The sequence below is a fragment of the Kogia breviceps genome, chromosome 11 (genome assembly GCF_026419965.1).
Source record: "Kogia breviceps isolate mKogBre1 chromosome 11, mKogBre1 haplotype 1, whole genome shotgun sequence".
Taxonomy (NCBI): Eukaryota; Metazoa; Chordata; class Mammalia; order Artiodactyla; family Physeteridae; genus Kogia; species Kogia breviceps.
Window position 1 is genome coordinate 58,745,235 of NC_081320.1, and position 15,987 is coordinate 58,761,221.

Genomic DNA, 15,987 nt, shown 5'->3' on the forward strand with positions numbered 1-15,987 from the left:
GCTGTATACCTTAAACTTATACAGTGCTATATGTCAATTATATCTCTATAAAACTGGAAAGAAAAAAAAATAAAAGCAATATTTTTAAACTGTATTTGAGGAAAGTATTGCATTGGTATTTACTCTCCCAGAGGGGAAGCCATCACAAAACAAGTACAGTTTTATCATTAATCAGCAGGAGCTGTATTTTGTTTTTTAAGATTATCATTAAAAATAAAACACAAGGGCTTCCCTGGTGGCGCAGTGGTTGAGAGTCCGCCTGCCGATGCAGGGGACATGGGTTCGTGCCCCGGTCTGGGAAGATCCCACATGCCGCGGGGCGGCTGGGCCCGTGAGCCATGGCCACTGAGCCTACGCGTCCGGAGCCTGCGCTGCGCAACAGGAGAGGCCACAGCAGTGAGAGGCCCGCATACCGCCAAAAAGAAAAAAAAAATTTAAATAAAAATAAAACACAATGCGGGCTTCCCTGGTGGCGCAGTGTTTGAGAATCTGCCTGCCAATGCAGGGGACACGGGTTCGAGCCCTGGTTTGGGAAGATCACATGTGCTGCAGAGCAACTAGGCCCGTGAGCCACGATTACTGAGCTTGCGCGTCTGGAGCCTGTGCTCCGCAACGAGAGAGGCCGCGATAGTGAGAGGCCCGCACACCGCGGTGAAGAGTGGCCCCCGCTTGCCACAACTAGAGAAAGCCCTCGCACAGAAACGAAGACCCAACACAGCCAAAAATAAATAAATAAATGAATAAATAAATTTAAAAAAACAAAAAGCAAACAAACAAAAAAAAACACAAGATGAAAGCAATCTGCAGACTACTTATATCATTGTTTACTAATTTCACTGTCATATGAAATCAAAACATATTTCCTTCACATTCACAAATTTTAATAAATAAAACTAAAATCTTTTTTCAGATAGATATTGATGTTTGCAAATGTTTGATATAAAGAGCAAAAACCATAACTAGCTCTATTTAAACAAACTATGCCTTTTTTCTTTGTAAAATTAAATGCTGTTATTTGAATTAATGTTACAATTTTCACACCTTCAAAAATATAGATATCAAGAGGGACCTGGACTAACAAATCATACTAATTTGGCTCTTTTTCCCTTTTGATATTTTTCTCCCCACTATACTAGTGATTCTCAAATGCAGTCTTACATTTGCAGTCCTGCATTCTCAAATGCAGTCTCAAAAGCAGTCCTAGTGATTCCTGATGCAGTAGTATCAGCTAGGAATCATCTAGGAATCTGTTAGAAAGGAAACCCCTTGCTGTTTCGCTGGCACCACTGTGGAGGCAGAGGCTCGGGTGCACTCAAGATCGGCAGCACCCATAACCCACCACCATGGTCAAGAAAGGCACTGCTGCTGGAGGCGTAATGGACATTAATACTGCCTTACAAGAGGTGTTGAAGACCATCTACATCCACGATGGCCTAGCACATGGAACTCACAAAGCTGCCAAAGCCTTAGACAAGTGCCAAGTCCATCTTTGTGTGCTTGCATCCAACTGTGATGAGCCTTTGTATGTCAAGCGGGTGGAGGCCCTTTGTGTTTAACACCAAACCAACTTAATTGAGGTTGATGACAACAAGAAACTAGAGGAATGAGTAGGCCTCTGTAAAACTCACTGAGAGGGAATACCTAACAAAGTGGTTGGTTGAAGTCGTATGTTGGTTAAGGACTATGGCAAAGAGTCTCAGGCAAAGGATGCCATTGAGGAGTACTCCAAATGCAAGAAATGAACAAATGAAAACTTAGCTAAGAAAGAAAGAAAGGAAGGAAGGAAGGAAGAAAGAAAGAAAGGAAAATTGGGGGATCTTACCTCAAGACCTCCTGAATCAGAATCACTGGGGTTAGGGCCCAGTAACAACTCTCCAAGTGGTATTGATGCACATACAGGTTTGAGAACCATACTCTCGGTTGTTGGATCCCAGTACAGGTCCATCTCAAGTCTCCTCAGCTTTCCCATGTTCTACTAGTTTAGATCTAAAGGAGGGGAGAGTGAAAATGGCTTACAAATGGAATCCTATAATCGCGCATATCTGCTATTCCTCCGGCTCATGACCAACTGCCTAACCCATATGTAGACTTAACATAGTAGCACATGAGGCATCTACTCATGTAGTCCTCACTCAGCTAAAGCTCAAGGACTGATATTGCAGGATGAGGATGGAGACGGATACTATTTTTCACAAGAAGAATTACAGAGCAACTGACTCCTAAACTATGTGTATGTATATCAGTTGCAGTAATATCATAAATATATGTTAAAAAGAGATCCATTAGAACCTTCACTTATAGAACATTTGCTTATACATCAATAGAACACATCTTTGTATAATGATGGGGAATAAAATGTCACAGAAATAAGTGCACTCTCAGAGTGTGATGAAAATTCACCTACAAATACTGAAGCACATGAGCACACTGCTTTCAGTTTCTTTCTGTTTGGACTTAACCCCTGCTTGGTCAAAGAAGTTAGAAAAATTAGAGCTGTATAAAGTAACAAGTCTCTTCCCAATTAAAAACCATTTTAAATAATAAAGATGTAACCAATGAATCAAAACACTGCTATATGCACTGCACTGTGATAAGCACTGATGAGGAGAGGCTATAAATTAAAAAAACAAAAACAAAAAACCCCCACATGTAGCCACTGTAGATTTACAGATACTCAGAGAATGAAACAACAGTGTGAGCTGAGATGAGATGTAGAAACTGAACTGGTCTTTGAAGGAGGGACGTGTAGGGAGATGGGAATGAAAATTCCAGGCAGGCAAATGCCATGAGCAAAGACCCTGAATACACTTGGCACATTTGGAGAATAACTGAATAGACTGATTTAGCTGGAGTGGGACATCCATATAAGAAAGATTGGAGAGGTAGATTAGGTCCCTTTTACTGTGGCCTTAAGTGTCAGGCTGGGGCACTTGACTTCTCTGAGAGCAATGGGGAACCATTTAAAATTCTAGGGACATGATGAAAGCAGTATTTTAGGAAGACTGATTTCACTAAATGTGTAGAGTAAATTACAGTTGGGCTTCTCAAGCTATCAAATGAATATGAAATCACCTGGGATCCTCTGATTCAGTAGGTCTGGGAAGGCTGAGATCCTGCATTTCTAACACACTCCTAGTGATGTCTAGACTGCTGGTCCTCAGACAGTACTTTGAGTAGTGGGGGATCATGATATGGTTTTAAATTCAAGATATCCATTGAGGCATAATATTGAAATAGGGAGAGAAGGCATGCCATAAAGAAAAAAATAATTTTTTACAAGTTTATTATTCTAGTCTGTTCAATTTGTTTGCAAGGAGCAGTCATTTCTCACTCAACCAGCTGACATAAAAAGGGAGACTATAAAAAAAGAACATAGGAGAAATTCATAGAAACAAATGCAGACAGTATGGTAGAATGTCTCCAGGAAATGGAAAGGGCATAGACACTGTTCTCTCCATGTCTCTAGCTATATGCTTCCCTGTCTCCTTCTGCTTCCTTCTCCTGCTTACTCAGCAGTTTGCCCATTAGGACTCTCAGTCCTGACTCTAAATAACTTTAAGTTCAAGCATCCAACACCATCTTACTGCAGGCTCTTAAATCTCAGTATATATTCTCAGGAGAGAACCAGATTGGCCAGTCTTTGGATTGGTCCCAGGGTCAGGAGTCCATCTCTAGTTCAGTCATCTGTTACCTGGACAGAGAGATAGTCTTTCATATAATATTTCAGGGACTGTGAGTGAAATGAAGAGGGAGAGTTGGGGATGGCAGGCAAATTGATCAACAGATCTAAAATGACTGGTGGGAGAGAATCTCGGGTTCAGCTGAGGCCTCTATTGTTAGCACAAGATGTCAAATATTTTCCATGTTTTTCTGAACATGTTAAAAACATTGAAAAACCAGTTTTATCAGCCTTAAGTTATGACCCACCTCCAGACTACATGAGTTGGTGAAAAATTCACTGAGGCTGAATAAGCAGGTGGTGAAAAATTCACTGAGGCTGAATAAGCAGAATGTTTTTCTGTTCCCAGCATCTGTGCCTTCCTCCCCCAAGCCCCCCTACAAGACACTGGAGAGGGGAGTTCCTACCCCTCAAATGAGGGAGTTTTCCAGAGACTCATTTGGAGAACTTGACTTGTGTCTCCTAGAATTTGGGGGTACGTGGGAATTGCAGTTGCACTTTGGAAAGTCTAAAAGTGAAAGACTGTGGCTGTATCATCTAGAGATGGCAGAGCAGAGGAAGGGAGGGAAGGACAGAGGAGAGAGAGATGCAGTCCCAGGAGTAAACTACATTCATACTGATGTGGAGGGGGGAGTGGGACTTGAACAAAGTGGGATCCTGCAGGAGGAAACTGCCCTATATTAAAAAGATCCCCACCCCTTTTAAGAGTAATGCTATCCAAATGTGAATCTCTAATATGGACTAGACTTTTTACTATCCAAGAATTACAAAAAAGGTATGGGACCCAAGGTATGAAGAAGGGTGAATCTTCAGAGCTGGTTTATTTATTTATTTATTTATTTTAACGTCTTTATTGGAGTATAATTGCTTTACAATGGTGTGTTAGTTTCTGCTTTACAACAAAGTGAATCAGTTATACATATACATATGTTCCCATATCTCTTCCCTCTTGCGTCTCCCTCCCTCCCACCCCTCTAGGTGGTCACAAACCACCTAGCTGATCTGTGCCATGAGGCTGCTTCCCACTAGCTATCCACCCTATGTTTGGTAGTGTATATATGTCCATGGCCCTCTCTCACTTCGTCACAGCTTACCCTTCCCCCTCCCCATATCCTCAAGTCCATGCTCTAGTAGGTCTGTGTTTTATTCCCATTCTACCCCTAGTCTCTTCATGACCTTTTTTTTCTTAGATTCCATATATATGTGTTAGCATATGGTATTTTTCTCCTTCTGACTTACTTCACTCTGTATGACAGACTCCAGATCCATCCACCTCACTACAAATAACTCAGTTTCATTTTTTTTATGGCTGAGTAATATTCCATTGTATATATGTTCCACATCTTCTTTATCCATTCATCTGTTGATGGACACTTAGGTTGCTTCCATGTCCTGGCTATCGTAAATAGAGCTGCAATGAACATTTTGGTACATGACTCTTTTTGAATTACGGTTTTCTCAGGGTATATGCCCAGTAGTGGGATTGCTGGGTCGTATGGTAGTTCTATTTACAGTTTTTTAAGGAACCTCCATACTGTTCTCCATAGTGGCTGTATCAATTTACATTCCCACCAGCAGTGCAAGCAGAGCTGGTTTAAATGGAGAATTGTGGGGAAGGGTCCTGCCTGCACCCTACTAAGTACAACATGTTCTTTGAAACAACTACATTTGCAAAATTATGTCATCCAAATGATGGTTGCAGATTCCAGGCACTGATTAACTGGAGAACAGTCTAGCAGCCTAAAAACAGAACTTGGAGTTAAAGATTTGTTCATTTTTCACTTCTATTTTTTTCTTGAGATAAAACTGTGCTTCATTTGGAGTATAAAACCCAACAAAAAGCTCTCTAGATGCTCCAATGAATTAGATCTTTAGGAAAGGGATATATGAACCAAGAAAGAATGACAAGGGGCTTCCCTGGTGGCGCAGTGGTTGAGAGTCCGCCTGCCGATGCAGGGCACACGGGTTCGTGCCCCGGTCAGGGAAGATCCCACATCCCACATGCCGTGGAAAGGCTGGGCCCGTGAGCCATTGCCGCTGAGCCTGCGCGTCCGGAGCCTGTGCTCCGCAACGGGGGAGGCCACAACAGTGAGAGGCCCGCGTACCGCAAAAAAAAAAAAAAAAGAAAGAAAGAAAGAATGACAGGAGGTGAGGGAGAGATATAAATATTCTCACTTCCATTAAAGCCACACAAGATTTCTTACTGAAAGTTTATGACAGACTGGATAATGCAGAAGCTAGCTGAATAGTATCACATACTTTGATATAATCATGTAAAATGCAATACCTGCAGCCTCAATTTACCCAAGCTAAACTAAGTAAAGATGAACATGACACCAGCCCCACCCGTATCTTCAACAAAGGAGTCCAAAAGCTGAAGAGGGAAGCCAGCCACACAAACCAAAGGTTTGCGTTCCCCAGTGTGTCCCACCTGCCTAGATTCAGCTAAGCTTCTTAAAGGTTCCACTGTAAGCACAATCACAGATTCTTATCCAGTGTCCCAGGTGTTGCTCTGTTTAGTAAACAATTCTCATTTCTCATGCTAACTGCTAAATTAATTCATTCTTTTTTTTTTTTTTCTTGTAGAGCCTTCCCTGTGTCTGGCACTGTTCAATCAATGAACTCAAACTCCTCATGAAACTTATATTTGAGCATGTGGCAGTGCAGGTAATAAATAATATAACCATTAAAATATATCAGATGATGGTAAATGTTATATTAACAAAACAATTACAGGGGAAAGGAACAGAGAGTGCTTGGTGTGTGTGGGGGGATTTAAAATAAGGGGTCAGGGAATTCCCTGGTGGTCCAGTGATTAGGACTCCGTGCTTCCACTGCAGAGGGCATGGGTTCTAAGATCCTGCAAGCTGCGCAGTGTGGCCAAAAAAAAAAAATTTTTTTTTTAAAGAAATAAAATAGGGAGTCAGAGAAGGCCTCCTAAAGGTGACATTTTGAGCAAAGATGTGAAGGAGTTGAGGGCCCATGCCATGCAGACATATTTGGGGAGAGCTTTCCAAAGACAGCACAAGTCTTGAGGTAGGAGCAACTTGGCATAGTCAAGGGACAGTAAGGAGTTAATGTAGCTGGAGCAGAGGGAGAAAGAGAGAGGTGAGCTCCGATAGGGAAGAAGGACCAGATCACTTCAGGCCTTGCAGGCTACTGTGTGGACTTTGGCTTGTATTCCGAATGAGATGGGAAGCCATTCAAGGCCCAAGGTGTGACATGATCTGACATATTTCCACGGGATCATTCTGGCTGCTGGTTAAGAAAGATGATAGGGGATGGAGTGCCGGGGCAGTCTACTCGCTGGGAGGCTCTTGAAACAGTCCAGGCCAGAGATGATGGACGCAATTTTTAGAGGAACCATGACTGAAACTGCCTGCCCTGGCCAGGCACCATAGTAACCACTTTCATGAGTTAATCTTAAATAGGAGGTCTTGGTAAGGAATGAGGAACTAACAAGCTATCACAAACCGGAAGAATTCAGGAAAGGTCAAAAGGAGAGAGGAGACGCCAGTCCACGTGTCCAATTAACCTCCCAGAATCCTTCTCTCTGGAATCCATCTTGGCTGAGTGATGCTTGCACCACCAGGGAAGACCCTGAGTCAGAGTGATTGGCCAGAGACAACCCGGAAACCAACCCATTTACCATAAAACCTGAGAATGCAAGCCACGTGGCAGAGCAGTTCTCCTGGGTTCCATTGCCCTGCTGCTCTCCACGGGGGCACCCCTTGCCAATAAAGTCTCTTGCTTTGTCAGCACGTGTGTCTCCTCGGACAATTCATTTCCGAGTGTTAGACAAGAGCCCACTCTTGGGCCCTGGAAGGGGTCCCCATTCCTGCAACACAAGGACTGTGGGTCAGGGTGGCAGCAGAGGAAACGAGTGTAAGCAGATAGGGTAGGGGGTCCCTGGAGAAAGAGAACCGGGCATGGCTTTCTTGACATAGCAGAAACCATTTTTGACCTAAGCTAATTTGTGATCTAAGCCTGGCCACAATGCTTGACCTTGAACAGGTCTCAGTAATTAATGATCCTAAGGGAACAAAAGAATGCAGAAACAAATGACTGTTATCAGGCAAGAGAACTAACAACAGCAAAGATAAAATATCAAGTTGTAAAGACTCCCAGTTTATTTCAATGGTAAAGATTAGCTTGAAGCACTCAACAACCAGATCCATTGGAACCTAGGGATGATGAGGTTGATCTTTTCTGACTCTCCAGACTTCAATCAACTAAAGCTTGGACTCTGTCGGACTTCCCAAGCCCCTTCATAAATATGCATGTACCCTTAGCTTAAAACTTCCCCAATTTTGCAGTGTGGGGAGATACTGCTTTAGGAAAGATTCCTCGTGTTCTCTTTACTTGCTGCAAGTAATAAATCCTTCCTTCTCCTGATCTTTGGCTGGGTTACGTCCTTTGGCTCAACCCCACCAAGAGACCAACCCAGTTTTAGGGTAACGTGAGAATAGGAGGAGTAACCAGATTCTGATAACTCTCTGAATACTATAGTAAGAGGTACAGTGTTATTCTTTAATTTGGCATAGGAAAAACAGAAAGGCAAATGCAAAACAAATTTAAATTCAACAAACTAATCTATTAAGGGGAATTGCACTATTTATTTCAGGAGTATTTTAAATCAGTAAAGCCTTTTAGGTACTTTTCAAGTACAAAAACTTTCAGGAGTAGATATTCTGAAAACCGGAAGAGCCTTGAAAGCATTTAAAACTCAGATCAAATTCTCTGAAAGTGTTTACAAATTTGACACAGTATCTTACTCAAAGAGAAAATGCCCCAGAATTTAGAGATTAGATTAAAAAAAAAAAAAAAACACATCAAAGCAGATACACATAGAAAAGAGCTGAAAATACAGCTAGATGTCACAATGTGTCAGATTATCATCTGATGTTTCCAATAAAGATCTAGTACCAAAAGTATAAAAGCTCATAAGCTAGCTCATTGTTAAATGACACAGAACATTTCCAATGAGAAAAGGAGAATCAGCAGAAATAGAGGGACACAGAAAAGCAAACTACAGCATTAAATGTTTGTGACTTTAAAAGAGATTAAGAACTTCATAGCAGAGGTCTTCCCATTATTATTATTATTATTACTATGAGAGAGAAAGAGCATTCCAGAGGGAAACTACAAAAAATGGTATGTATTCATGAAGGATAAGATTATACAAATCTGCGAATGGAGAAGAAGGAGACATTTTTGAAATGTCATCCAAAAGTGCCAATGAATATTATTTCTGCCAGGGAACAGCACAAGAATGTTTTATTCAAAAATATCTAAGCAGGGACTTCCCTGGTGGTCCAGTGGGTAAGACTCTGCGCTCCCACTGCAGGGGGCACCGGTTTGGTCCCTGGTGGGGGAACTAAGATCCCACACGTCACGCAGCTTGGCCAAAAAACAAAAAAATCCAAGGAAATAAAAATTACATTTAAATGGCACTTGTGTCAGATACATCCAAAAATTTTAATGAAAAACAGAAAAGCAGCTTGTGGGAATAAAAGTGTTATTTCTATTCTGGGAATAAAATGTTATACTATGTATATTCTCATAATAAATGACTACTTACGTATTTAATAGTTTGATTCTCAATGTTAAAAAGAGACAAGCCAAACAACAAAGATTTAACTATTTATCGAGATCTTATATTTGACTTTGTCATCAACTAGCCATAGTTATTAGCAATGCAACACATCTTGTAGCCTTTGTTTGTTCCTCGCTTTTCTCCAAAGTAAAATAAAGGGGGTTTCCTCCCCAATTTGAGAGGGAGAAAGAGAGAGACAGAGAGAGAATGAACAATAGATTACATACTTTCCTTTGAAATGTTTACATATCCTCTTCCCTATCAAATTTGTCTACCAGCCTTGGGGCTATGCCTTAGGTTCCTCGATAGCTTTAGGAACTTCCCTCTTTCTCTCCAATGATATCATCCTTGACAACGTCAACATTTCTGTCCATGACTTTTTCACAGCCTGACCTCACATTTTCTCAGCCTTATTGACTTCTTTCCCCCTACCTTCCTTGGATATGGAATCTGCTCAGCCTCCAAGATCTTAAACTGTAATGCCCATCCCCAGCCATCACCTTTTGTCTTGTTACTTCTCCCATTCTACTGAACCTGGTATTTATAATCAGAGTAACATATATTCCATCAACCCTCAACCAGTAGTTGTGGTTATGTCTATAGATTTAATTAATTACTTTGTTTATTATTTTTATGTATATTCAAGGCTACAGATTTTAGAGTCAAACTGCCTACGTTTAAATCCTGACTCTGCCGTTCACTACTTGAGTGATAAGGGATGAGTTACTTAATCCCTCTATGCCCTAAATTTCTCACAGGATTCCTGTGAAGGTTAAACGAGATAATCCACATAAACCTGGCACATATTAAATATGTGATGAACATTAGCCAGTAGTATCAGTATTTCATTTGGCTTTACTGTCCTCTGTTAAAGCCTGATCACCATAGTCATTCTGGCTATCTCTCTTCCATTATTCACCTTTTTTCATCTCAGTTCCTCGATTCAAACTTTGATTACTTCTGGGATCTTGTTGAACCATCAGGGATACTCAGGAATTTTTAAAATAATTAATCTCTTCTGAGTCCTTATTCCACTCCTCACAATAGTTATTCTAAACCACCTCTACTTTCCTCAAGTCCCCATATCTTCCCCGGCCTGAAATATTTTTATGTCATGAGGTTGTCTCCTAATTCACTGAGAAGAAAGAGGCCACCCTTTCAGCAGAAAATGCTTCTCCTATACTTTTGCTTTTTCCCATGCAGAGAGAACCCAGAGAATCTAACTCTTGGATTCTCTGCCTCTGAACTCACTCTATCTTAGGGAAAAGTGCAATGACTTAGCTGATTGGTAAATTTGTGCAAAATAAACCAGCATTCTCTAACCAGCCTTTAGATCACTAGGTAGCCAGCCAGCCCACATGGCCTGAACCAATTGCTCTCTCCCTGGATACAAGACGCTCAGGAGATCAGCTCTACGCTTGTAGGGCTTGGGCAAATCTGCAGTTTAAAAGGGAGTATAACCCTAAAGTTTGAAGACCTCCAATCAGACAAATGTTGAGGAATACTGAAAAATCAAGACCCAAACTGGGAGTATAGAAGAACTATATAAAGTTAGTGGTATGAGTGGACTTTAGTGTGTGGGCAGAATGTTTTGACCTTGGTGGTTGTATGAGATTTTAACAGCTGCAGTCTGGGAAAGAGGCTGTAGGTCTCAGAGCATGTAGTACTCTAACCATAGGAAGGGACTGTAGTTTATGGAGGCGTGGTCCATAGGTGAGTGGGTATTTTTGTATTTTAAAATTTTTACTTATTTTATTTTATTGGGGGGTGAAGTAGAAAAGAATAGCTTTATTTCTTTGCCAGGCAAAGGGGGAGACAGAGGGCTCCTGCCCTTGAAAACCGTGTGTCCCCAAGTGGGTATTTTTATTATTTTATTTTATTTTTTATAAATTTATTTATTTTTGACTGCGTTGGGTCTTCCTTGCTTGCGTGTGGACTTTCTCTAGTTGTGGCGAGTAGGGGCTTCTCTTGTTGAAGAGCATGGGCTCTAGGCATGCAGGCTTCAATAGTTGTGGTATGCAGGTTCAGTAGTTGTGGCTCACAGGCTCTAGAGCGCAGGGTCAGTAGTTGTGGTGCAAGGGCTTAGTTGCTCCGAAGCATGTGGGATCTTCCCAGACCAGGGCTCGAACCCATGTCCCCTGCATTGGCAGGCAGATTCTCAACACTGCGCCGCCAGGGAAGTCCAACCGAGTGGGTATTTTTTTAAAGGCAGGCCTGAGCAAAGGCTCAGGCAGGACACAACCTTTAAAAGAATGACATAGCCCGAGGACACGACATAAACTGATTAGAACCAAGGTCCAAGAGTTGACTTCCACTAGACTTTGAGCCTCAGTATATGCTCATTGTAACACATCAGCAAGCTAAATGACACACCCACAGGTGCCATGACAGTTCCAAGGCCGACCATAAAGGTCAAAAAGTGGGCAGTGGCCCAATTCCTGGAAATCCCCATCCCTTCCCCCAAATAGCTATAATATTCTTCCCACTCATTAGCCTATGAAATTATCCACCCCTATAAAAACTGACAACCCTATACCCTGGTGCCACTCTTGCCTTCTGAGATGGTCCATGCTGTGTCTGTGGAGTGTGTTTCTCTCTAAATAAATCCACTTTGTCTCCACTGAATCCTTTCTGTGATGAGACATCAAGAACCTGAGCTTCATTAAATCCTGAGACCAAGTGTGTGATCTCAGTTAAAAGACCATGGGTTCAAGTCCCAATCTGGGTTTTGGCTGGGTTTGAGTGCCAGCGTGTGGGTTCAAGTCCCAATCTGAGCTCCACGGTTTCAGAACCTCAAGACCCTTGTCTTGGGCACATGACCTGTAAGTGGTCTCTGCACCCTCTGAAAGGTGAGGCCACACAGGTAAACACTGTGAACTTGCAAATGTTAGATGGTGGCAGGATTAGATCCTTTTAGGCCTTTGTTGTTTTTTAAACTATTGATATAAGCCAAGTTCTGGATGCCCTTCAGAGAACAAAAAAGTTCTAACTTTCAGTTGTTAGTGGCATTCAGGGCAAAGGAAAAAATTAAAGGGACTAAACTTTATGAACTTGGCTTGTCCACAGACTCAGGAGTAGAAAATACAGTAAGAATTACTGGCAACTTGGTAGTTATAGATGGGCATGCATGAATTTCTGTGCCTTGTGGGAACACACCTGAGAAGTTTATGAAATTCAAAAAAAGAAGAACCAGAGTGTCTCACAGAGCACCTGGCAAAGGTATTGACCTTCCATAGAGTCTAGAGTCCTAGGGGTACAGGTTTTAGAAACTTGAACAGCAATTCTGGAGTCTACTATTGTTGATTATTCAGCTGAATAAGACAAAAACCTAAGCTACTCTCAGCAAACTAGGAATAGAGATGAACTTCCTCAACTTGATAAAGAACATCTACAAAAAACCTACAGGTAACATCATACTTAAAAGTGAGAGACTAGGGACTTCCCTGGTGGTCCAATGGTTAAAAATCCACTTTCCAATGCAGGGACGTGGGTTCAATCCCTGGTCAGGGAACTAAGATCCCACGTGCCACAGGGCAACAAAGCCCGCACACCACAGCTAAAGATCCCACATGCTGTAACTAAGACCCAATGCAGCCAAAGAATAAACAATAAAATAAAAATAAATAATTTTTTAAAATAAAATAAAAGTGAGAAACTAGAAGCTTTCCCACTAAGATCAGGAGCAAGTCAAGGATGTGCCTTCTTACTACTCCTTTTCAACATCATACTGGAAGTCCTAGTTAATGTAATAAAACAAGAAAAGGAAATATAAAGTATACAGATTGAGAAGGAAGAAATAAAATATTCTTGGTTCACAAATGACATGATTATCTATGCAGAAAATCCAAAAGAGTCAATAAAATAGGTCCTGGAACTGATAATCAGTTATAGCAAGGTTGTAGGATCCAAGGTTAATATATAAAAGTCAATTGCTTTCCTATTTACCAGCAAAGAAAAAGTGAAATTTGAAATGAAAAACACAATATTATTTACATTAGCATCCAAAAGATAAAAAATACTTATATATAAACCTAACAGAATATGTACAATACCTGTGTAAGTAAAACTACAGAATATTGATGAAATAAAGAAATAAATGAGATATACCATGATCATAGGTAGGAAGACTCAATATTGTCAAGATGTTAGTTCTTCCCTACTTGATTGATATATTCAACACAATCCTAATCAAAACCCCAGCAAGTTATTTTGTAGACATTGACAAGCTGATTCTGGAGCTCATATGGAGGCAAAAGACCCAGAATAGCCAATTCAATATTGAAGGAGAAGAACAAAGTCAGAGGACTGATACTACCTGATTTCAAGACTTACTATAAAGCTAGAATAATCAAGACAGTGTGGTTATATGTCAATTAAAAAAATTGGGGGGGGGGGCTGCCCTGCACAGCATGTGGGATCTTAGTTCCCTGACCAGGGATCGAACCTGCACCCCCTGCTTTGGAAGCGCAGTCTTAACCACTGGACCACCAGGGAAGTCCCAGGTTATATGTCAATTATATCTCAACAAAACTAGAAGGAAAAAAAGACAGTGTGGTACTGGCAAAAGAATTTTAAAAACAGATCAATGAAACAGAATAGAGAAAACAGAAATAGACCACATAAATAAAGTCAATTGATCTTTGACAAAAGGGCAAAGACAATACAATAGAGAAGAGATAGCCTTTTCAACAAATGGTGCTGGAACAACTTAATAGCCACATCTAAAACAGTGAATCTAGACATAGATTTTATACCTCTCACAAAAAATAACTCAAAATGGATTATAAACTTAAATGTAAAATGTAAAATTATAAAACTCCGAGAAGATAACCTAGGGGAAAACCTAGGTGACCTTGGATATGGTGATGACTTCTTAGATACAGTATCAAGGCATGATCCATGAAAGAAATAATTGATAAGCTGTACCTCATTAAAATTAAAAACTTCTGCTCTATGAAAGACACTGTAAGAGAATGAGAAGGCAAGCCCCAGACTGGGAGAAAATACTTGCAAAAGACACCTCTGATAAAAGATCATTATCCAAAATATACAAAGAACTCTAAAAACTCAAAAATAAGAAAGTAAACAACCTGATTAAAAATGGGTAAAAAAGGGAATTCCCTGGGCTTCCCTGGTGGCGCAGTGGTTAGGAATCTGCCTGCCAATGCAGGGGATGCGGGTTCGAGCCCTGATCTGGGAAGATCCCACATGCTGCGGAGCGACTGGGCCCGTGAGCCACAACTACTGAGCCTGCGCGTCTGGAGCCTGTGTTCCACAACAAGAGAGGCTGCGATATTGAGAGGCCCGTGCACCGCGATGAAGAGTGGCCCCTGCTTGCCGCAACTAGAGAAAGTCCTCGCATAGCAACGAAGACCCAACATAGCCAAAAAAAAAAAGAGGGAATTCCCTGGCAGTCCAGTGGTTAGGACTCTGTGCTTTTACTGCTGAGGGTGCAGATTCAATCCCTGGTTGGGGAACTAAGATCCCGCAAGCCACACGATGCAGCCAAAAAAAAAAAAAATGGGTAAAGGACCTGAAAGGACACCTTGCAAAGAAAATATACAGATGGCAAAAAAGCTTATGAAAAACTGTTCAACATAATACATCATTAGGGAACTGTAAGTTAAAACAACAATGACATCCACTACACACCTATTAGAAAGGCCAAAATCTAGGACACTGACAACACAAAATGCTGACAAGGATGTGGAGTAACAGAAATCTCTTTCATTGCTGTTCGGAATGCAAGATGATCTCTCCATTTTGGAAGACTATTTGGTAGTTTCTTACAAAACTAAGCATACTCTTATCATATGATCCAGCAGTCATACTTGGTATTAGTATTTACCCAAAGGAGTTGAAAGCTTTATGTTCACACAAAAACCTGTACACAGATGTTTAGAGCAGCTTTATTCAGAATTACCAAAACTTGAAAGCAAGCAGGATATCCTTCAGTAGGTGAATGGATAAACAAACTACGGGTGGTCAATGGAATATTATTCAGCACTAAAAATAAATGAGTTATTAAGCCATGAAAAGACATATAGGTATCTTAAATGCATAATACTAAGTGAAAGAAGCCCATCTAAAAAGGGTACATATTGTATGATTCCAACTATGACATTCTGGAAGAGGCAAAACTATAGAGACAACAAAAGAGCAATGGTTTCTGGGAGTTTGGGAGAAGAAAGGAATGAATAGGCAGAGCATGGAGGATTTTTAGAGGAGTGAAACAATTCTGTATGATACTGTAATGGTGGATAAACCTATACAATGTACAACACTCAAAAGTGAACCCTAAGGTAAACTACAGACTTTGGGTGGGAATGATGTGTCAGTGTGAGTTCATGCATTATAATGAATGTATCACTCTGGTGTAGGATGTTGATAGTGGGGCAAGTTGTGTGTGTGGGGGGGTTAGGGGGTATATATATGGTAACTCTCTGTACTTTCCACTCAATTTTTCTGTGAACTTAAAACTACCCCCAAAATAAAATCTATTAAAAGCACCTATGCTAGGAAGAAGGTTTCCTTGACTAACAGAGGGTATTTTTTAAAATTCTTAGGCTTCATTCCAAATCTACTGAATCATTGCTGCAGGAATAGGACATAGGAATCAGTATTTTTAATAATTATATCCAGTTATTAAATAATTATAAGCACCCAGATGATTATTTTGGTCAGACATGTTTGGGAAACATTGGTTTAAACT

General features: G+C 40.8%; 1 long non-coding RNA gene and 1 pseudogene across 1 annotated transcript in view; one reads left to right on the forward strand and one right to left on the reverse strand.

Moving 5' to 3' along the window:
• The window catches only part of LOC136792154 (uncharacterized), a 41,638-nt gene that overhangs the window by 7,222 nt on the left and 18,429 nt on the right, over window positions 1–15,987 (reverse strand). Inside the window, exon 2 of the long non-coding RNA XR_010835538.1 lies at window positions 1,823–1,986. This is a non-coding gene — a long non-coding RNA (uncharacterized lncRNA). The remainder of the gene's footprint in view (window positions 1–1,822; window positions 1,987–15,987) is intronic.
• LOC131765394 (small ribosomal subunit protein eS12-like) lies at window positions 1,344–1,742 on the forward strand (annotated as a pseudogene).